Raw genomic sequence first — 23,475 nt, 5'->3', positions numbered from 1 at the left:
ACAGCCACACCAACAAGGAGGGCTGAGTCATGCGCCCTGCATGGCGCATGTGTTTAATCTGGTTGTCAAGCGGTTCCTAAAGTCTTCTAACCATCTGCAAGACATCCTAAAAATGACCAGGAAACGTTGCATGCGCTTCAGCCACTCATACACCGCAAAGCACCCCCTCCTTTTGCTGCAGCGGCAGAATGGCATCCCCCAACATAGGCTGACATGCAATGTTTCCACCCGTTGGAATTCTACTCTCCTTATGTTGGACCGACTATACGAACAGAGAAAGGCCATAAACGATTTCTTGATGATCCAAGCAGACAGGAGTACTCCCCTGTGTAACTTCAATGTCAGCCAGTGGCAGCTCATGCGTGACACCTGCCGTTTGCTCATGCCCTTTAAAGATGCCATGTTATTTGTCAGTCGACAGGACTACGGGATGAAGCAGGCAGCAACTTGAGTCTAGAGTCGCCTAGTGAAGAAACTACTCACCAGCAGAAGCAGCAGCTAGACCTGGAGAAAGACCTGAACCAGCAGGTGGTGTCATACTTGGACAACACCCTGCCACCCCACATTGAAGATCCGTTGGACTACTGGGCAGCCAAACTACATTTGTGGCCGCAACTGGCAGAGTTTGCCCTGGAAAGCTGTCCTGCCCGGCCATTAGTGTGGCATCAGAGCGGGTGTTTAGTGTGGCGGGGGCCAATTATTACCCCAAGAATAACTCGCCTGTCCACCCAAAATATAGAGAGACTGAATGTTGTCAAGATGAATTAGGCGTGGATCAGCCAGGATTTCCACCCACCAATGCCTGATGCATCAGACTAGATTATCCATGGTGCCACACCAACACTTTGATAAAAGAGACTGGTTTCTTCTGACTACCTGCCTCAGCTACTATTCTGATGCTGCCACCCGCCTGATGCCACACATCTGATGCCAATTGCTCCTTCTTTCACCCACCATCTTCAGCTGGTACTGGTATTGCCACCCACCTCCCCACTCTGTCACCGGGTCACTCTGTGGTCTCCTGATGCTGCTGCCACCTCCACACTATGTCACCTTGCCACTCTGTGGTCTCCTGATGCTGATGCCACCTCCACACTATGTCACCTTGCCACTCTGTGGTCTCCTGATGCTGCTGCCACTGCCACACTATGTCACCTTCCACTCTATGATCTCCTGAAGCTGCTGCCACCTCCACACTATGTCACCTTGTCACTCTGTGGTCTCCTGATGCTGCTGTTACCTCAACGCTATGTCACCTTGCTACTCTGCGGCCTCCTGATGCTGCTGCTGCCACCTCTACACTCTGTCATTGTGCCACTCTGTGGCCTCCTGATGCTGCTGCCACATCCACACTGTCATTGTGCCACCCTGTGACCTCCTCCTGATGCTGCTTCTGCCACCTCCACACTGTCATTGTGCCACTCTGTGGCCTCCTCCTGACACTGCTGCTGCCACCACCTCCACACTCTGTCATTGTGCCACTCTGTGGCTTTTTGATGCTGCTACCTCCACACTGTCATTGTGCCACTCTGTGGCCTCCTGATGCTGCTGCCACATCCACACTGTCATTGTGCCACCCTGTGACCTCCTCCTGATGCTGCTTCTGCCACCTCCACACTGTCATTGTGCCACTCTGTGGCCTCCTCCTGACACTGCTGCTGCCACCACCTCCACACTCTGTCATTGTGCCACTCTGTGGCTTTTTGATGCTGCTACCTCCACACTGTCATTGTGCCACTCTGTGGCCTCCTCCTGATGCTTCTGCCACCTCCAGACTCTGTCATTGGGCCACTTTGTGGTCTCCTCCTGCTGCTTCCACCTCACCGCTATGTCATAGGGCCAGTCTGTGGACTTCTTATGCTGTTCCCACCCTCCCCACTTCATGACTTGGCCACTATTTGCCTTTCGCCCTGGCTAACATCATCATTTATTTGACCCTTCTTCTGATCTGTCAGAAGGAAGGAAAAATGAGACTCACAGCGGATCCTGTCTATGTAACAGCTGTAAGGCCTGCATGACCCGGTCCCTATTTTGCATCAGAGTTGGCTTATGATTTGGTAGCCAAAAGCAGGAGTGGGTACAAAACACAGAAGACATGCAAATATTCCATTTATGATTAATGGATTACTGACCAAATGCTGACCGAGTGAAGGTGGATGCTCCACAGACAGGATCAGTTTTTTGGGGGTTATTGTTCTGACGGAACAGAGGAAGGGCAAAATAATCAGTGACGTCAACACAATCTTACTGCTGACACCCTCTGAACTCTGTCCCGGGGGTGGGCTCTACTTGTATAAGCTTTAAATAGAACAGGTTCTGTAGACATCTATGTGGAATCAGCTGCCGACGGTGTAAAAGGTGTGGGGCTTCTTGACGCTAACATTGACCTGTAAGGCTGAGTTCACACTTGAGTTATTTGGTCAGTTTGGGCACTATAACTGCCCAAATAAGTGAAGTGTGCAGTGATTGTAAGAGCGATGCCTGTCATCTGCATGTCATACTGACTCACAGTATTATTTCACTACCACAGCAGACTCCCTATGTGTGTTACTGCAAAGCACAGTGTTCTACACCACTATAAAGGCTCTTTGCAGCCAGGAAATAGACATTTTTGTACACGATTTGCCACAAATAGTTTCGGATCAAATATTTTTGAAAAATTCGGTGAACTGGCCGAATTGAATTTTCGGCTAGTCATATTATATCAATTTCCCCAATAAATATATAAATGATGAAGTCTAATATTTTGACGTTTATGCTTGATGTAGTTTTAGGTCAAATGAATGCAGAAATATAGAAAATTTTAAAGGGTTGAAAAAAGGGTTAAAAAAATTGAATACACCACTGTATGTTGGGGGTCTTTAACAACATTTAGATTTTCTTGCAGAATTGCATTTTTGCTAATAATCTGTATACACAGGCAAACACAGCAGGCAATTATTCAGGGTTTATAATTTGGTCCCGATAACTGCCTACTCATCAGAGGAGGTGAGCACTTGGTTATCTAGATGCCTGTTTTAAAGGGCTTTTTAGGAGACCACATCAGGAATGCTTTTACCCATGCTCATTTACTGGTTGATCGGCATCTATGATAATTGCCCCAATCTTTGGCAAGTATAAAAGGCCCTTAAGGCTCTATTGTATATTTAAAAAATCTGCCACTAACTTAATTATTATGAACTCTAAATTGGCTCTATTAATGATATAAAATACGCATAGTGTAGTTTTCTTAAAACTGGACATTTCTGATCTCAACCCTTAGTCCATTATACATTTTAAACAAAATTATTTGGTGACATATTAATTTAAGAGCAATACATACTGTATATGATTAGTTAACTAATTGACTGAAATATGTATTTTAGCCATTAACTGTTCAAAATGTCTCACTGGGCTAGAATTTACATTGTGATAATATATTTATTTTATATTTTTTTATATCCTTTTTAGCAGCTTAATTTAAAACTCATGTTAGAGATAATTAGCACTGATACAGAGATATATATATATATATATATATATATATATATATATATATATATTTATTTCCAACTCCTTATGACACATGCATTCATATTAACGCAATCATTATCACTATACAGTACCTTCTATTATAAGACAGTTTTCCAAGATGCTTTTATAATGCTCTCTAATTTTGTTTCCAATCCTCATATATAATTATATAGTTCTGTTGCCTTGGTGATACAGAACTAAATTTTCCAGAATGTTACCATTTTACATTAAGGTTTAACATGATAGTCTCAGTGTAGGGTGAGGTGGTACTCCCATATAACCATTTGCTGTGCAATGAATCTGGAAATGACATCTTATGACTTTTAGAACAAGAGTAACCTAATCAAGCCAGAATACATAAGCAAGTTTTGTTTAACTAAAACGTGTTGTGATGAGCACCAATTGCAGAAATTTAACTAATAGCATTAAACTCATACGAAGAACATCCCAAACCAGCTTCATTGTTCAGTTTAACAGTTAAAACTATAAATATTACTTATGTATATCCAGAGGTCGCAATAACGCCTGTACAAGCGTCATAGACGCCTGTTCAGGCCATTTTACTCCCTGGAAAAAGTCTAAGGCATACCAATGCACCTTAGACTTTTCCCTGCAATTCATCAGTGCAGTGAGCGCTGTGAACGGCATGGGCAGCGCAGTAGTGATGTCCAGTTGAATCGATTCAGTTCACTGAACCGGAGGAGTCGATTCCTCTGACTGAGATGAGCCGTTTGAAAGAGCTCAGTCAGATAGCTCAGCAATAGAGATGCCGCAGCAGGGAGGGAGGAGCGTAATCTGATCCTAGAGTGGAAGCCAGCCCCTCCCCGCCAGCCCCTCCCCGGCCTGCAACCGATTCACACACTGTACAGGAGGGAATCTAAGAATCGAATGAGTCTCAGGTTAAAAGAATCTAAAGATCCGACTTAGTTAGAGACTCATTCGATTCTTTGAGTTAAAAGAACCGTCAGTCACTAGAACAGTTTACACTGAGGCTGATGACCAGGCTGCAGCAGTGATGAGGTTAAGGGACAGACGGCAGTCATCAGAGAGATAAGAGAAGTGACAGGACACACAGTTTAGATTACAGATTGAATTAACCCTTTAGGGTCAAATTGGCTTCTCAAGGAGATATATATATATATATATATATATATATATATATATATGTTAAAGGCATCCCTTCTTCTGTCTCATTCAGTAGCTATATAACTATTGAGAGAGATGTATTTTTTTTAAATACATTTACACACTTAACCCTCCATTTTAATTATATTATTTACCCCAGTGTTAAATTCACCCCCCACCCCCGCGGATGCTTGTTTTTTTCCAACAGTGGGATAATTACACACTCAGACCAAGAGCCGAGTCAGCAAGTCAGCAAGTGAATCGAAGCATCCATCATCAGTGCATGCGCATTGCGCAACCTAAGCTTCGGTTCACTTGCTTCTTGTCAGCTCAGCGAGTGAACCGAAGATTCGATTCATGAATCGGTTCATTTGAAAGATCCGAACTTCCCATCTCTACAGCGCAGCGATGTGGCTGCTGCCTGAAACAACCAATGACAAAGCTCCTTACAGTAAGGAGCTTAGTGATTGGTCAGTTTGAGCGGGCTGCCGGAGCTTATGGCACACCGCTCTGAAGTAAGGAAGGAGGTGCACGCGATCGTCACTAGCAGGGTAAGTGGCTTTGCTGCAGCTCCTTGTTTTAACTTGTTCAGCCTCACATGCTGTATGAGCCTAATCCGGCTATGAACACATATGGATATGTGAGCTACAACGGTGCTCATCCGCGGTGTGCGCCCTGTCAGGGAACAGCCCTGCTAGTAGTAACTGTTCAGTAACGCCACATTTCGCACAGGTTACCCATAAGTGACGGCCGGCAGCATGGTGAGTGTTGTGTCACCGACAACGTTTCAGTTTCCCTCCCTTATCTGTAGTGTACAGCTCCTAATGTGCAGGTAGCATGCGTCATGAGGACTGAGAAGTACAGTACAGCTGTTACCTATAGCAACCGGAGACAGCCTGTTCTGTAATTAGAGGAAGCAGCCACAGTCTGTTCATAAGTCATAACCCCATCAGCCACATTACCCCTAGAACAGGACAAACCCTTTAAACCTCATAAAATCACTGTAACAGTGTCCTCAGTAGTGCCGACCCCTTAGCGCAACAGTGACCTCAGTGGTACCAACCCCTCAGCGCAACAGTGACCTCAGTGGTACCGACCCCCTCAGAGCAACAGTGACCTCAGTGGTACCGACCCCTCAGAGCAACAGTGACCTCGGCTAAATTTAAAATTGTCTAAATTTGCTATTTATGCATGGTAGACAGTTCTAGAGTACTAGTAATGGTTTCCCTGCATAAATAGCAACCCCTTAATGTTATGTAGACCTTCGTAGTAACTATTTGAATTAATGTAACTTTCGTACTTCTCATCGGCTGAAAATACTCCTCAAAAATGGTAAGAGGAGTATTTTTACTCTTCCAGAAAAAATGTAGCGCATCCTCTGTGTATATCAAAAAATACATATAAATGGGACCAAACACATATGCTCAACAACCAAGTAATCCCACCAATGCCCTGACAAAAGGAAACAAGATCACTTCTGTCAATAAACACTTGACCAGTGCTAGAAAATAAATAGTGAAGTTCTTACCAACCTTTTTCAGGTTTTGGTCTAATATAGTTAGTTCCTCACTGTTTCTTGGTTCCATCAGCTGGTTAAAAAGTCAACAACTAGGTATTTTCATTGAGGTCAGGATGGAATAGGTAACCATAATTTGTGGTGCTATCCATGGTTTGCTCAGAATTATTAGGCTAGGTTTACATTTTAAAATTTGTTGATCACAGGAAGGATCATAAACTGAGGGCAGATGTTCAGGGACATCTTATCCTCTTTTTAAATCTAGTCCTGGATTTGACTTTAAAAACTGAATAATAAAACCTGATTGTGTAAACCCTGCCTCAGGTACAGACGTGGACAAAATTGTTGGTACCCTTTGGTCAATGAAAGAAAAAGTCACAATGGTCACAGAAATAACTTTAATCTGACAAAAGTAATAATAAATTAAAATTCTATAAATGTTAACCAATGAAAGTCAGACATTGTTTTTCAACCATGCTTCAACAGAATTATGTAAAAAAATAAACTCATGAAACAGGCATGGACAAAAATGATGGTACCCCTAACTTAATATTTTGTTGCGCAACCTTTTGAGGCAATCACTGCAATCAAACGCTTCCTGTAACTGTCAATGAGACATCTGCACCTCTCAGCAGGTATTTTGGCCCACTCCTCATGAGCAAACTGCTCCAGTTGTGTCCCGTTTGAAGGGTGCCTTTTCCAGACTGCATGTTTCAGCTCCTTCCAAAGATGCTCAATAGGATTGAGGTCAGGGCTCATAGAAGGCCACTTTAGAATAGTCCAATTTTTTCCTCTTAGCCATTCTTGGGTGTTTTTAGCGGTGTGTTTTGGGTCATTGTCCTGTTGCAAGACCCATGACCTGCGACTGAGACCAAGCTTTCTGACACTGGCTAGTACATTTCTCTCTAGAATTCCTTGATAGTCTTGAGATTTCATTGTACCCTGCACAGATTCAAGACACCCTGTGCCAGACGCAGCAAAGCAGCCCCAGAACATAACAGAGCCTCCTCCATGTTTCACAGTAGGGACAGTGTTCTTTTCTTGATATGCTTCATTTTTTCGTCTGTGAACATACAGCTGATGTGCCTTGGCAAAAACTTCGATTTTTTGTCTCATCTGTCCACAGGACATTCTCCCAGAAGCTTTGTGGCTTGTCAACATGTAGTTTGGCATATTCCAGTCTTGCTTTTTTATGATTCGTTTTCAACAATGGTGTCCTCCTTGGTCGTCTCCCATGTAGTCCACTTTGGCTCAAACAACGACGGATGGTGCGATCTGACACTGATGTTCCTTGAGCATGAAGTTCACCTTGAATCTCTTTAGAAGTCTTTCTAGGCTCTTTTGTTACCATTCGGATTATCCGTCTCTTAGATTTGTCATCAATTTTCCTCCTGCGGCCACGTCCAGGGAGGTTGGCTACAGTCCCATGGATCTTAAACTTATGAATAATATGTGCAACTGTACTCACAGGAACATCTAGTTGCTTGGAGATGGTCTTATAGCCTTTACCTTTAACATGCTTGTCTATAATTTTCTTTCTGATCTCTTGAGACAGCTCTTTCCTTTGCTTCCTCTGGTCCATGTCGAGTGTGGTACACACCATATCACCAAACAACACAGTGATTACCTGGAGCCATATATATAGGCCCAATGGCTGATTACAAGGTTGTAGACACCTGTGATGCTAATTAGTGGACACACCTTGAATTAACATGTCCCTTTGGTCACATTATGTTCTGTGTTTTCTAGGGGTACCATCATTTTTGTCCATGCCTGTTTCATGAGTTTATTTTTTTACATAATTCTGTTGAAGCATGGTTGAAAAACAATGTCTGACTTTCATTGGTTAACATTTATAGAATTTTAATTTATTATTACTTTTGTCAGATTAAAGTTATTTCTGTGACCATTGTGACTTTTTCTTTCATTGACCAAAGGGTACCAACAATTTTGTCCACGTCTGTATAAATTTGCCTAGTTATGCAGTGATATATCTGTTGATGCATGCTGCATAACAAAGCCAATTTGCCATTGATTGTAGTAAACCGGTTGATATCCTTTTTGGAAGCAAAGCAAAATCCTAATTTGCGTGCAACGCAATTAGTTTAACCAACTTCAACACCATTCCATCCATACCGTAGTATGGCCATTGCAGGCTCTGTTTTGTTCACATCTGCATTGTTGACTTCTGTTGTTTTGCTTTGTCACAAAATGGTTAGCAACTGTACACTTTAGGTTTCATGGTCTGAAATCTGCTTATACTCATAAAAATTCTTAATAAAAAGTATGCAAACCACCTAATTCCCACCATAAATCATAGCAGCAACAGTCTCGGGCTATGATGATGCTTCTCTATAGCAATTCCAAAAAGATTTGCCAAAATAGAAGGTAAAATCCCAAAAGTTGTAGAGAAATCCTGTGCAAAAATCTTCTGCAGTCTGCTTTCTGTTGTCAGGGGGTGGAGAGGGGCAGACGGCTGGTGTCTTCTTGTCAAAAGCTACAGTATGGCAAGCTGTATACAGCATATCCTGGTAAATACACCAATGTTGCCCCCCTTTCAGTATCACGAAAACATTCCCCCATTTTGCATTAGGGAGCATGGTTAGCCAGTAGTCATTTCTTTGATTGATGCTAACAATATACTTGTCAGCATATGAACAACCAAGCATTCAGCTTGCCATTCTTGCCAACATGGCCAGGGACTCTGTTCTTTCAGTCTCCGCTGCAATGTTTGGTCATGGCAAGTGTCGTCATTGTTGTCATCATCATCAACATCAGATCCTGTCCAACACATAATCATTATTATAGTCCTTCCCCTCCCTGCCACTTTTGTCAGACTGGGATATTATTATGGAACTTTTCATGATTCCCACCTCTGTATTTCCTCGGAGTGCCACTGTCGCTATGGCTACCAGCCCCCCTACTGCCACCCTCATGGTTAGAAGTCCAACCTCTACTACCTCCAAAAACACACAGCTTTACATTTCGGTCATCTGGCCCCCACCTCCACCTGAACCTTCTCTTCATGGCACTCCAAAAGCTGACTGTTCTCATAGAAAACAGAAACAGTAAGACAACCTTGATTTATTTTCCATAGCACATGGGGTGTTGTTGGCTATTCTTAGGAAAAAGGAAGATGCCTCACTAGTAGGATGCCGTAAAGACAGAGATGATGCAAATGAAAGGCTTCTCTGGGGACACAAAGAGGAGGAGCTGGAGGAATGCGCTGAACTCAGAGTAGATATAAAAAAATTTCAGGTGTGACTGAGAGGATGAGTGAGCCATCAACAATGTCATCCTCTTTGTCCTCAATGGTAATCTGTTGCATACCAAAAGTGAGGGATAATTGTGTCCTGCTATAACTAGTGTCCGAATGGGTCGTAGCAAAAATGCTGCTACTTTCTTTACTATAGCCACCAACATTGTTTCTTGCAGATAAAGTGGCACAGGTCTTTGCTTTTCCATTACTCCACCACTACCAGTTGCCACTCCATCTTTACCAGATCATCTATTTTAATGCCTCTTTAATCATTGAGTTATTATTAACTGTAAATAAATTAAAGTAGGTTTGGGGGGAAAAATGCAATTGGACATCACTTGGCTGCAACCAAATATACACTAGTATCGACATACTAAAAAATATCTATTGCTCACTTATAAACTGTAGAAAAATTGCAACAGGTTTTTGGGGTAAAAAGGCAACTGCACATTTTCTGGCTGCTGTTGACACACTAAAATATGCTTATTGCTCACTTATAAACTGTAGAAAATTTGGGTACACAGTTAAACATGCGACAAAATATATATATATATATGCCACTGTTGATGCACAAGAATATGCTTATTTTAAGTTCTCTGTACACTTATAAACTGTAAATAAAATTGCAACGGCTTTTTGTGAGGAAATACAGGCAGAATTGTATGTCCCAAGGCTGTGACCAAAATATGCACTGCTGTTGACACACTAAGATATACTTTTTGCTCACTTATAAAATGTAAACACGTTCCAACAGGTTTTGGGAAAGAAAGGCTGGCTCCTGCTCATATAAACAAATGTGTGCTGTCAAAGGATTTCTGTGCAGTAGTACAGCAGTCTGTATTCATGTTATTTGTGAAGAGCTCCAGTCCAAGCTGTAGTAGACACACAATACTACCTCACACTATCCGGTCCATCATGATAAAACCTGACTTTCTACCTAGTAATTCAATCGACTGTACCTAATAAGACACTAAAATGGCTAGTGTATGTGTTTAATTGCTTTGTCTGTCAGAGTCATGTCCTATCATATCAGTGGCTGAGCTCAAAATGGCATGTCTGTGTCAGTGCTAACACAGTGCCTGATAGACCAGCCAGTATTCTCCCTCCTGATTGGCTCTCGGGGCTTACTGCAAAGCATTCTTTCCTCACTAGTGTACTGAATTTTAAATATAAAATGTTGGGTACTATTTTGCACAATTTGTGAGAAATGAATCCACAAAACTGCACTTCACATTGTAAATCAATTAAGGGCACACAGCACAGGAATAGTGTGATTAACCTATTGGCCTTAATATTACCCTAGATTGTGACACTGATTTAGACAGAGTAATCCCCTTGGAACCTGCAAATATGTCCTACCACGCAGTGTGTTTAACCAATGCCCAAATAAGATCCATCATGAGGCATCGCTGGCTAGTACAAACATACCAAATCAATCTCAGGTAACATATTACATAGACATGTGTATACTGACAATGGTTTTGTGGGTGTAATCTAGCTGCACAAAAGTCATTAGTAAAGAGCTGTCACAGACACTGCCCCATATTTTCTATGGTGTCTGCACCTACAATCTGTCTGAAAAGTTGGTGCAATTTGGCAAAACTAGGGTTTTTAAATTTTCTCCAGACTTGCTTGAAAGGGGGCAGGGTATAACAGCGAGCTCTGTGTGGCGTTGTTCCCCCAATCATCACTGTGGTCCCGGGCGCCATGCTCATCTGTGATCTCTACTTCCAGCCTCTGTTGCAGCTCTGGACTCTGCCTGTGTGGTTGGCATTACCCATGTGGATTCCGCTCCACAACTTCCATTTAACCTGGACACTGCTTGTAATCAGCTGCTGATGTGGCAATACGCATCACTTCCTGGGCAGGGCTGAGTCATGTCATGTGATCTCGTTAACCTACCCTGGCTCTCCTGCAGGTATTTAAGTGTCTCAGCCCTTTACCCAGACGCCTCAGAGTCAAGGTCCTAATCTTGTTCTGAAGAGCTTGCTTACCACTCGTGTTCCTGACTTCATACTTCGTTCCTGGACTTCGTTCATCGTCTGATCTCTGACTGCTTGCATCGCCTCTCCCGTTGCCAACCCGGATGTTCTGACCTTGTTCCTGTACCACCTACCCTGACCCATTGCTTGTTCTGACTACGTTTCTGCCTCTTCCACCGGTTCCTGACTTGTTGCTCCTGTTAACGACCCTACCTGTCTGACCACGTCGGTACTGTCGATACCTTCTCAGGTACCTCCTAGTCTCCCTGGACCAGCTGCCACTGACTTTTTTATGCTCTGGAGTAGCCTCTGGCAGTTACTGATGGTCAAGCCTATCCTCACCATCTGAGGCTCTAGTGAAATTTGTAGTTGCTTAGTTACTCCCCTCCAGAGTATTGCTAGTCAGTGGCACAATGGGTTCACATCCGATGATCTGTGACACAGGGTATAGCTGGAAAAGTTTCACAATAAAGGGGACGTGGCCCATTTTGCACCAAAACTGTACCACAATTCTGCCATGAAGTTCTGTCTCAAAGTAAGCCAACCAGTAGATGTAAACAAATGTGTTTATGCCTGCACCACATTTATCATTAAGCATGAGCCACTATAAGAAATCTGGTGCAGGTCTAGACAGCCTAGAGGTTCGCAATGAGTTTTTGAAACAGGTTTTGAGGCAGATTTCCCTTTAGGTTTTCAAGGCAAAGACAGAAATGGATCCAGGACGAAAAAGTATAAATCCTTCTGTTATATTAACAATTCCTTTCAAATCCCCTTCGGATGTTGGCTGAAAAACCTGCAGGAAAATCTGCATCAAAACTTCCTCCAAAAAATTCTGTGTGAACCTAGCCTAAGTGTATGCCATCTCCAGATTTAGTAAATCTCGGCCACTGTGTGTGATATTCTGTCCCAGGGAGCCTGAGAATCACCAATTTAAAATCTATCATAATATCCTTTTCTGTCGTTGTTTCGCACAACATGGTTTGTCAGGGAACATCATAATATCAATAGCATAAATAAATATGCACCATTATACAAAAGCAATAGACCCATAGGAATTGCAGCAACTGTGGGGTATGCTAGGTGAGGGGTATAACTGACTCCATACCAGGGGCGCACCACTCATTAGGAAAAGTGAGGCGGTGGCCTCAGGTGGCACTCTGCTAGGACTGCAGAGGGTGGCAATTTAGCTTTCAGCCCCACATTCCTGCTCCTACACAGCATGGAATACAGTTATGTCACATAACTATATTCTGTTCAGGGATGGAATGCAGGGATGGACATTAAATTGTAGAGTTTATTGTGCACAGTGGCTTTCTCATGTTTTTGCCACAATTTGTGGCAAAAAACATGAGAACACACCATGCACAATAATCCCTAGACACATGGTCACATGATCAAAGGTAGTTTTCATCACAGTCAATAGAGAGTCATTTATGCCCTTTTCCAGTCTGTAGCTTTGTTGTCTACAGTGTTTACTGCTTGTTCTTGTTCTTATGAACTGCTGTCTTTGAAATTGTAAGGATGGAAGCAACCTGTTGCTGACTTTATCACTCTCCCAGTAAAGCTAGAATTATTTTATTATTTTCCTCACTCAGCTTTTTTCTTTTCAACTCTTTTGGCATGGTCTGTAGTTATTTTTCATTACACTTACTTTTTGGGTACTACTAGCACTGCTTTTGCCATCCAGCTGGTTGTATAACAAGAAAATAGTAATGAATGACCAAAGTTTTTTTTTAATACTATTGCTCATTAAAGGGGTTATCCAATATTAATAACTGCCCCCCAATGTGTCGGGCCCTTCACTGGTAATCTACTTACCTGGGTCCCCGCTCCCTGCGCCGCTCCTGGTCCCCGCACCACCGCTGCTGCTTCTCCCCATGCATAGATGAAAACATCCAGTGTTGGTGGGGGAACATGGGGGTCTGTTATTGATATTGAATAGCCCCTTTAAATAAGTTTTGTTTTAGGTAAGGCAAAAGTGATAACTAAGTGGCTCGGGGACCAAAACGTTGACATTTTGGGTCCATGGCCTGGAAACTCCCCAGATCTTAATCCCATTGAGAACTTGTGGTCAATCCTCAAGAGGCGGGTGGACAAACAAAAACCCACTAATTCTGACAAACTCCAAGAAGTGATTATGAAAGAATGGGTTGCTATTAGGGATGAGCGAACTCGAACTGTATAGTTCGGGTTCGTACCGAATTTTGGGGTGTCCGTGACACGGACCCGAACCCGGACATTTTCGTAAAAGTCCGGGTTCGGGTTCGGTGTTCGTCGCTTTCTTCGCGCTTTTGTGACGCTTTCTTGGCGCTTTTTGAAAGGCTGCAAAGCAGCCAATCAACAAGCGTCATACTACTTGCCCCAAGAGGCCATCACAGCCATGCCTACTATTGGCATGGCTGTGATTGGCCAGAGCACCATGTGACCCAGCCTCTATTTAAGCTGGAGTCACATAGCGCCGCCCGTCACTCTGCTCTGATTAGCGTAGGGAGAGGTTGCGGCTGCGACAGTAGGGCGAGATTAGGCAGATTAACTCCTCCAAAGGACTTGATTAACTGATCGATCTGCAGCTGTGGATCATTGAGCTGCTGATCCTCAATTGCTCACTGTTTTTAGGCTGCACAGACCGTTTGTCAGTCTCATTTTTCTGGGGTGATCGGCGGCCATTTTGTGTCTTGTGGTGCGCCAGCACAAGCTGCGACCAAGTGCATTTAACCCTCAATGGTGTGGTTGTTTTTTGGCTAAAGCCTACATCAGGGTGAAGCTGTCACACCAAGTGCATTTAACCAGCAATAGTCTGTTCATTTTTTGGCCATATACAAAATCAGGGGCAAGCTGCGCCTGTCACCAAGTGCATTTAACCCTCAATGGTGTGGTTGTTTTTTGGCTAAAGCCTACATCAGGATGAAGCTGTCACACCAAGTGCATTTAACCAGCAATAGTCTGTTCATTTTTTGGCCATATACAAAATCAGGGGCAAGCTGCGCCTGTCACCAAGTGCATTTAACCCTCAATGGTGTGGTTGTTTTTTGGCTAAAGCCTACATCAGGGTGAAGCTGTCACACCAAGTGCATTTAACCAGCAATAGTCTGTTCATTTTTTGGCCATATACAAAATCAGGGGCAAGCTGCGCCTGTCACCAAGTGCATTTAACCCTCAATGGTGTGGTTGTTTTTTGGCTAAAGCCTACATCAGGGTGAAGCTGTCACACCAAGTGCATTTAACCAGCAATAGTCTGTTCATTTTTTGGCCATATCCCAGTCTAATTCTGTCACTAAATCCATACCGGTCACCCAGCGCCTAAATACTAGGCCTCAAATTTATATCCAGCTAAATCTGTCCCTAGTGCTGTAGCTGGGCGAGTTATTTAGTGTCCGTTCAAGCACATTTCTTGTTCTGGGTTGAAATACAATTCCCAATTTAGCAATTTCATAATTTAGTGGTTCCTGCTATATCAGAGCTATTTGAAATCTATCCCAAAAAGGGTATATAATATTGAAGGTGCACATTGGGTCATTCAGAATAACTTCACACACACCCGCTACTGTGTATTTCCAAGTCTAATTCTGTCACTAAACCCATACCTGTCACCCAGCGCCTAAATACTAGGCCTCAAATTTAAATCCCTCTAAATCTCTCGTTACCCACCGCTGTACTGTTGTTGCTGGGCAAGATATTTAGTGTCCGTCAAAGCACATTTTTTGTTCTGGGTTGAAGTACAATTCCCAATTTAGCAATTTCATAATTTAGTGGTTTCTGCTATATCAGAGCTATTTGAAATCTATCCCTAAAAGGGTATATAATATTGAAGGTGCACATAGGGTCATTCAGAATAACTTCACACACACGCTTCTGTGCATTTCCAAGTCTAATTCTGTCACTAAATCCATACCGGTGACCCAGCGCCTAAATACTAGGCCTCAAATTTAAATCCCTCTAAATCTCTCGTTACCCACCACTGTACTGTTGTTGCTGGGCAAGATATTTAGTGTCCGTCAAAGCACATTTTTTGTTCTGGGTTGAAGTACAATTCCCAATTTAGCAATTTCATAATTTAGTGGTTTCTGCTATATCAGAGCTATTTGAAATCTATCCCTAAAAGGGTATATAATATTGAAGGTGCACATAGGGTCATTCAGAATAACTTCACACACACGCTTCTGTGCATTTCCAAGTCTAATTCTGTCACTAAATCCATACCGGTGACCCAGCGCCTAAATACTAGGCCTCAAATTTAAATCCCTCTAAATCTCTCGTTACCCACCGCTGTACTGTTGTTGCTGGGCAAGATATTTAGTGTCCGTCAAAGCACATTTTTTGTTCTGGGTTGAAGTACAATTCCCAATTTAGCAATTTCATAATTTAGTGGTTTCTGCTATATCAGAGCTATTTGAAATCTATCCCTAAAAGGGTATATAATATTGAAGGTGCACATAGGGTCATTCAGAATAACTTCACACACACGCTTCTGTGCATTTCCAAGTCTAATTCTGTCACTAAATCCATACCGGTGACCCAGCGCCTAAATACTAGGCCTCAAATTTAAATCCCTCTAAATCTCTCGTTACCCACCGCTGTACTGTTGTTGCTGGGCAAGATATTTAGTGTCCGTCAAAGCACATTTTTTGTTCTGGGTTGAAGTACAATTCCCAATTTAGCAATTTCATAATTTAGTGGTTTCTGCTATATCAGAGCTATTTGAAATCTATCCCAAAAAGGGTATATAATATTGAAGGTGCACATTGGGTCATTCAGAATAACTTCACACACACCCGCTACTGTGTATTTCCAAGTCTAATTCTGTCACTAAACCCATACCTGTCACCCAGCGCCTAAATACTAGGCCTCAAATTTAGATCCCTCTAAATCTCTCGTTACCCACCGCTGTACTGTTGTTGCTGGGCAAGATATTTAGTGTCCGTCAAAGCACATTTTTTGTTCTGGGTTGAAGTACAATTCCCAATTTAGCAATTTCATAATTTAGTGGTTTCTGCTATATCAGAGCTATTTGAAATCTATCCCTAAAAGGGTATATAATATTGAAGGTGCACATAGGGTCATTCAGAATAACTTCACACACACGCTTCTGTGCATTTCCAAGTCTAATTCTGTCACTAAATCCATACCGGTGACCCAGCGCCTAAATACTAGGCCTCAAATTTAAATCCCTCTAAATCTCTCGTTACCCACCGCTGTACTGTTGTTGCTGGGCAAGATATTTAGTGTCCGTCAAAGCACATTTTTTGTTCTGGGTTGAAGTACAATTCCCAATTTAGCAATTTCATAATTTAGTGGTTCCTGCTATATCAGAGCTATTTGAAATCTATCCCAAAAAGGGTATATAATATTGAAGGTGCACATTGGGTCATTCAGAATAACTTCACACACACCCGCTACTGTGTATTTCCAAGTCTAATTCTGTCACTAAACCCATACCTGTCACCCAGCGCCTAAATACTAGGCCTCAAATTTAAATCCCTCTAAATCTCTCGTTATCGCTGTACTGTTGTAGCTGGGAAAGTTATTTAGTGCCCGTCAAAGCACATTTTTTGTTCTGGGTTGAAGTACAATTCCCAATTTAGCAATTTCATAATTTAGTGGTTCCTGCTATATCAGAGCTATTTGAAATCTATCCCAAAAAGGGTATATAATATTCAAGGTGCACATTGGGTCATTCAGAATAACTTCACACACACGCTTCTGTGCATTTCCAAGTCTAATTCTGTCACTAAATCCATACCGGTCACCCAGCGCCTAAATACTAGGCCTCAAATTTATATCCCGCTGAATTTGAATACAATACATTGGGCCAAATAATATATTTGTTGTTGTGGTGAACCATAACAATGAGAAAAACATCTAGTAAGGGACGCGGACGTGGACATGGTCGTGGTGGTGTTAGTGGACCCTCTGGTGCTGGGAGAGGACGTGGCCGTTCTGCCACATCCACACGTCCTAGTGTACCAACTACCTCAGGTCCCAGTAGCCGCCAGAATTTACAGCGATATATGGTGGGGCCCAATGCCGTTCTAAGGATGGTAAGGCCTGAGCAGGTACAGGCATTAGTCAATTGGGTGGCCGACAGTGGATCCAGCACGTTCACATTATCTCCCACCCAGTCTTCTGCAGAAAGCGCACAGATGGCGCCTGAAAACCAACCCCATCAGTCTGTCACATCACCCCCATGCATACCAGGGAAACTGTCTCAGCCTCAAGTTATGCAGCAGTCTCTTATGCTGTTTGAAGACTCCGCTGGCAGGGTTTCCCAAGGGCATCCACCTAGCCCTTCCCCAGCGGTGAAAGACATAGAATGCACTGACGCACAACCACTTATGTTTCCTGATGATGAGGACATGGGAATACCACCTCAGCATGTCTCTGATGATGACGAAACACAGGTGCCAACTGCTGCGTCTTTCTGCAGTGTGCAGACTGAACAGGAGGTCAGGGATCAAGACTGGGTGGAAGACGATGCAGGGGACGATGAGGTCCTAGACCCCACATGGAATGAAGGTCGTGCCACTGACTTTCACAGTTCGGAGGAAGAGGCAGTGGTGAGACCGAGCCAACAGCGTAGCAAAAGAGGGAGCAGTGGGCAAAAGCAGAACACCCGCCGCCAAGAGACTCCGCCTGCTACTGACCGCCGCCATCTGGGACCGAGCACCCCAAAGGCAGCTTCAAGGAGTTCCCTGGCATGGCACTTCTTCAAACAATGTGCTGACGACAAGACCCGAGTGGTTTGCACGCTGTGCCATCAGAGCCTGAAGCGAGGCATTAACGTTCTGAACCTGAGCACAACCTGCATGACCAGGCACCTGCATGCAAAGCATGAACTGCAGTGGAGTAAACACCTTAAAACCAAGGAAGTCACTCAGGCTCCCCCTGCTACCTCTTCTGCTGCTGCCGCCTCGGCCTATTCTGCTGCTGCCGCCTCGGCCTCTTCCTCCGCCTCTGGAGGAACGTTGGCACCTGCCGCCCAGCAAACAGGGGATGTACCACCAACACCACCACCACCACCTCCGTCACCAAGCGTCTCAACCATGTCACACGCCAGCGTTCAGCTCTCCATCTCACAAACATTTGATAGAAAGCGTAAATTCCCACCTAGCCACCCTCGATCCCTGGCCCTGAATGCCAGCATTTCTAAACTACTGGCCTATGAAATGCTGTCATTTAGGCTGGTGGACACAGACAGCTTCAAACAGCTCATGTCGCTTGCTGTCCCACAGTATGTTGTTCCCAGCCGGCACTACTTCTCCAAGAGAGCCGTGCCTTCCCTGCACAACCAAGTATCCGATAAAATCAAGTGTGCACTGCGCAACGCCATCTGTAGCAAGGTCCACCTAACCACAGATACGTGGACCAGTAAGCACGGCCAGGGACGCTATATCTCCCTAACTGCACACTGGGTAAATGTAGTGGCAGCTGGGCCCCAGGCGGAGAGCTGTTTGGCGCACGTCCTGCCGCCGCCAAGGATCGCAGGGCAACATTCTTTGCCTCCTGTTGCCACCTCCTCCTTCTCGGCTTCCTCCTCCTCTTCTTCCACCTGCTCATCCAGTCAGCCACACACCTTCACCACCAACTTCAGCACAGCCCGGGGTAAACGTCAGCAGGCCATTCTGAAACTCATATGTTTGGGGGACAGGCCCCACACCGCACAGGAGTTGTGGCGGGGTATTGAACAACAGACCGACGAGTGGTTGCTGCCGGTGAGCCTCAAGCCCGGCCTGGTGGTGTGTGATAATGGGCGAAATCTCGTTGCAGCTCTGGGACTAGCCAATTTGACGCACATCCCTTGCTTGGCGCATGTGCTGAATTTGGTGGTGCAGAAGTTCATTCACAACTACCCCGACATGTCAGAGCTGCTGCATAAAGTGCGGGCCGTCTGTTCGCGCTTCCGGCGTTCACATCCTGCCGCTGCTCGCCTGTCTGCGCTACAGCGTAACTTCGGCCTTCCCGCTCACCGCCTCATATGCGACGTGCCCACCAGGTGGAACTCCACCTTGCACATGCTGGACAGACTGTGCGAGCAGCAGCAGGCCATAGTGGAGTTTCAGCTGCAGCACGCACGGGTCAGTCGCACTACAGAACAGCACCACTTCACCACCAATGACTGGGCCTCCATGCGAGACCTGTGTGCCCTGTTGCGCTGTTTCGAGTACTCCACCAACATGGCCAGTGGCGATGACACCGTTATCAGCGTTACAATACCACTTCTATGTCTCCTTGAGAAAACACTTAGGGCGATGATGGAACAGGAGGTGGCCCAGGAGGAGGAGGAGGAGGAGGATGAGGAAGAGGGGTCATTTTTAGCACTTTCAGGCCAGTCTCTTCGAAGTGACTCAGAGGGAGGTTTTTTGCAACAGCAGAGGCCAGGTACAAATGTGGCCAGCCAGGGCCCACTACTGGAGGACGAGGAGGACGAGGATGAGGAGGAGGTGGAGGAGGATGAGGATGAAGCATGGTCACAGCGGGGTGGCACCCAACGCAGCTCGGGTCCATCACTGGTGCGTGGCTGGGGGGAAAGGCAGGACGATGACGATACGCCTCCCACAGAGGACAGCTTGTCCTTACCCCTGGGCAGCCTGGCACACATGAGCGACTACATGCTGCAGTGCCTGCGCAACGACAGCAGAGTTGCCCACATTTTAACCTGTGCGGACTACTGGGTTGCCACCCTGCTGGATCCACGCTACAAAGACAATGTGCCCACCTTACTTCCTGCACTGGAGCGTGATAGGAAGATGCGCGAGTACAAGCGCACGTTGGTAGACGCGCTACTGAGAGCATTCCCAAATGTCACAGGGGAACAAGTGGAAGCCCAAGGCCAAGGCAGAGGAGGAGCAAGAGGTCGCCAAGGCAGCTGTGTCACGGCCAGCTCCTCTGAGGGCAGGGTTAGCATGGCAGAGATGTGGAAAACTTTTGTCAACACGCCACAGCTAACTGCACCACCACCTGATACGCAACGTGTTAGCAGGAGGCAACATTTCACTAACATGGTGGAACAGTACGTGTGCACACCCCTCCACGTACTGACTGATGGTTCGGCCCCATTCAACTTCTGGGTCTCTAAATTGTCCACGTGGCCAGAGCTAGCCTTTTATGCCTTGGAGGTGCTGGCCTGCCCGGCAGCCAGCGTTTTGTCTGAACGTGTATTCAGCACGGCAGGGGGCGTCATTACAGACAAACGCAGCCGCCTGTCTACAGCCAATGTGGACAAGCTGACGTTCATAAAAATGAACCAGGCATGGATCCCACAGGACCTGTCCGTCCCTTGTCCAGATTAGACATTAACTACCTCCCCATAACCATATATTATTGGACTCCAGGGCACTTCCTCATTCAATCCTATTTTTATTTTCATTTTACCATTATATTGCGATGCTACCCAAAGTTGAATGAACCTCTCCTCTGCCTGTGTGCTAGGCCTAAATATATGCCAATGGACTGTTGCAGTGGTGGCTGACATGAAGCCTGATTCTCTGCTATGACATGCAGACTAATTCTCTGCTGACATGAAGACAGATTCTCTGTTACGGGACCTCTCTCCTCTGCCTGTGTGTGTGCTGGGCCTAAATATATGCCAATGGACTGTTGCAGTGGTGGCTGACGTGAAGCCTCATTCTCTGCTATGACATGCAGACTGATTCTCTGCTGACATGAAGCCAGATTCTCTGTTACGGGACCTCTCTCCTCTGCCTGTGTGCTAGGCCTAAATATATGCCAATGGACTGTTGCAGTGGTGGCTGACGTGAAGCCTCATTCTCTGCTATGACATGCAGACTAATTCTCTGCTGACATGAAGACAGATTCTCTGTTACGGGACCTCTCTCCTCTGCCTGGGTGCCGGGGCCTAAATATCTGAGAATGGACTGTTCCAGTGGTGGGTGACGGGAAGCCAGATTCTCTGCTATGGAACCTCTCTCCAATTGATTTTGGTTAATTTTTATTTATTTAATTTTTATTTTAATTAATTTCCCTATCCACATTTGTTTGCAGGGGATTTACCTACATGTTGCTGCCTTTTGCAGCCCTCTAGCCCTTTCCTGGGCTGTTTTACAGCCGTTTTAGTGCCGAAAAGTTCGGGTCCCCATTGACTTCAATGGGGTTCGGGTTCGGGACGAAGTTCGGATCGGGTTCGGATCCCGAACCCGAACATTTCCGGGATGTTCGGCCGAACTTCTCGAACCCGAACATCCAGGTGTTCGCTCAACTCTAGTTGCTATCAGTCAGGAATTGGCCCAGAAGTTGATTGAGAGCATGCCCAGTCGAATTGCAGAGGTCCTGAAAAAGAAGGGCCAACACTGCAAATACTGACTCTTTGCATAAATGTCATGTAATTGTCGATAAAAGCTTTTGAAACGTATGAAGTGCGTGTAATTATATTTCACTACATCACAGAAACAACTGAAACAAAGATCTAAAAGCAGTTTAGCAGCAAACTTTGTGAAAACTAATATTTGTGTCATTCTCAAAACTTTTGGCCATGACTGGATGAGCCAATCAGTCGTGCAGCAGGCAAGGAGTGCTGGGTAGATTGGCAGGGTGGATTGGTATAGCAGTGTCAGACCAAAAACGATCTTAGGAACAGTGTACAGTCACAATCAAGCTTGTATTCTAGTGTGAGGGACAGTGAAAGGAAAGGCTAGAAAGAAGAATAATTGTGTAAAATAGGGAAAGCTCTTAGCCAGGGAGTGAGAAGTAAGGAGTTGAGGCTGGGCGTGCCTTCCAGCTGAACTTACTGCCTTATAATAGAGCTGCAGCTGCTGAAGAACCTCAAAAGCATATACCTGAAAAGATTTTTTTTCTTTTTTGGGAATTTTACAGAAATACTGTTTTTGTTTGTGTGTAAGGGGTTCCATCTCTAAGTGATAACGTGAAATACTATGCCAAAATCCATGTTGGTGCATCTCCATGCAGTTCAAGTGTTGGTGTGTATGTGTGTGGGATGGGAATAATTGCATAGTAGGTTGACAACTTGTGTTTTACTCTACAGAAAACTTTTTTCTGAATCTGCATATTTAATTGAACAAAAGACAATAGGCGCAGGGGCGTAACTAGAAGTAACTGGGCCCCACAGCAAATATTTGTAAGGTCCCCCTCAGCGAGCTTCGGACCTCCCTCCTCCTGTGTAAACCCCACTCCTTTGGCACAGTGTAGTGGTATACTGTATATTGTGGGGCACAGTGTAGCGGTATACTGTATATTGTGTGGCACAGTGTAGCGGTATGCTGTACATTGTGGGGCACAGTGTAGAGGTATACTGTATATTGTGGGGCACAGTATAGAGGTATACTGTACATTGTGGGGCACAGTGTAGCGGTATACTGTACATTGTGGGGCACAGTGTAGGCTATATGTGTATAACATAAACATATTTCACATGAAAACTTACAGTTACTTGGCTTGGCCCTTGGGGATCTCGGACGTCACTTCACCACTTGGCTGGGAGGCTCGGCGGAGCTGATGTTGTGTTTTATCCTAATGAGAAAGATTTCATAATAAGGATTTGGAGAAGGGGCAGAGGGATAGCAGAGCAGGGAGAGGCTGGTGCTGCTACTAGGGGGTCATACCATGGGGGAGTAATAAAGCTCACCATAATGCCCACCCAGTAGTAATAATTCTCCTTATAATGTGACAGTGCAAAAATACCCCCTTGTAATGCCCCCAGTTGAGCTAATGTCCCCATAGTGCCCCCATAATGTGCCAGTATAAAATACCCCTATATAGTGCCCCCAGTAAATTCCCCCATAGTGCTCCTCTCCCCCCTTCCTGCTAGTGCCCCCCATAATGTACCAGTATAAAATGCCCCATATATAGTGCCCCAGTAGATGCACCTCAGTGTCCGGCCTCTGATAGGCTGCCGGCCTAGTGTCCCCCATAATGCCCCCCAATAATGTGCCAGTAAGTGTCCCCATAGATGCCCCCCATCATGTGCCAGTATCAAGTGCCTCTCCCCCCCCCACATGTCCCAGTATCATAGTGCCATCTCCCCCCCATATGCCAGTATCAAGTGCCTCTCTCCTTCCCACCCCCATGTCCCAGTATCATAGTGCCATCTCCCCCCCCAAAAAAAGTGC

The sequence above is a fragment of the Bufo gargarizans genome, chromosome 4 (genome assembly GCF_014858855.1).
Source record: "Bufo gargarizans isolate SCDJY-AF-19 chromosome 4, ASM1485885v1, whole genome shotgun sequence".
NCBI lineage: Eukaryota > Metazoa > Chordata > Amphibia > Anura > Bufonidae > Bufo > Bufo gargarizans.
The sequence above is the reverse complement of the archived record's forward strand: the minus strand, read 5'-3'. Positions refer to the sequence as shown.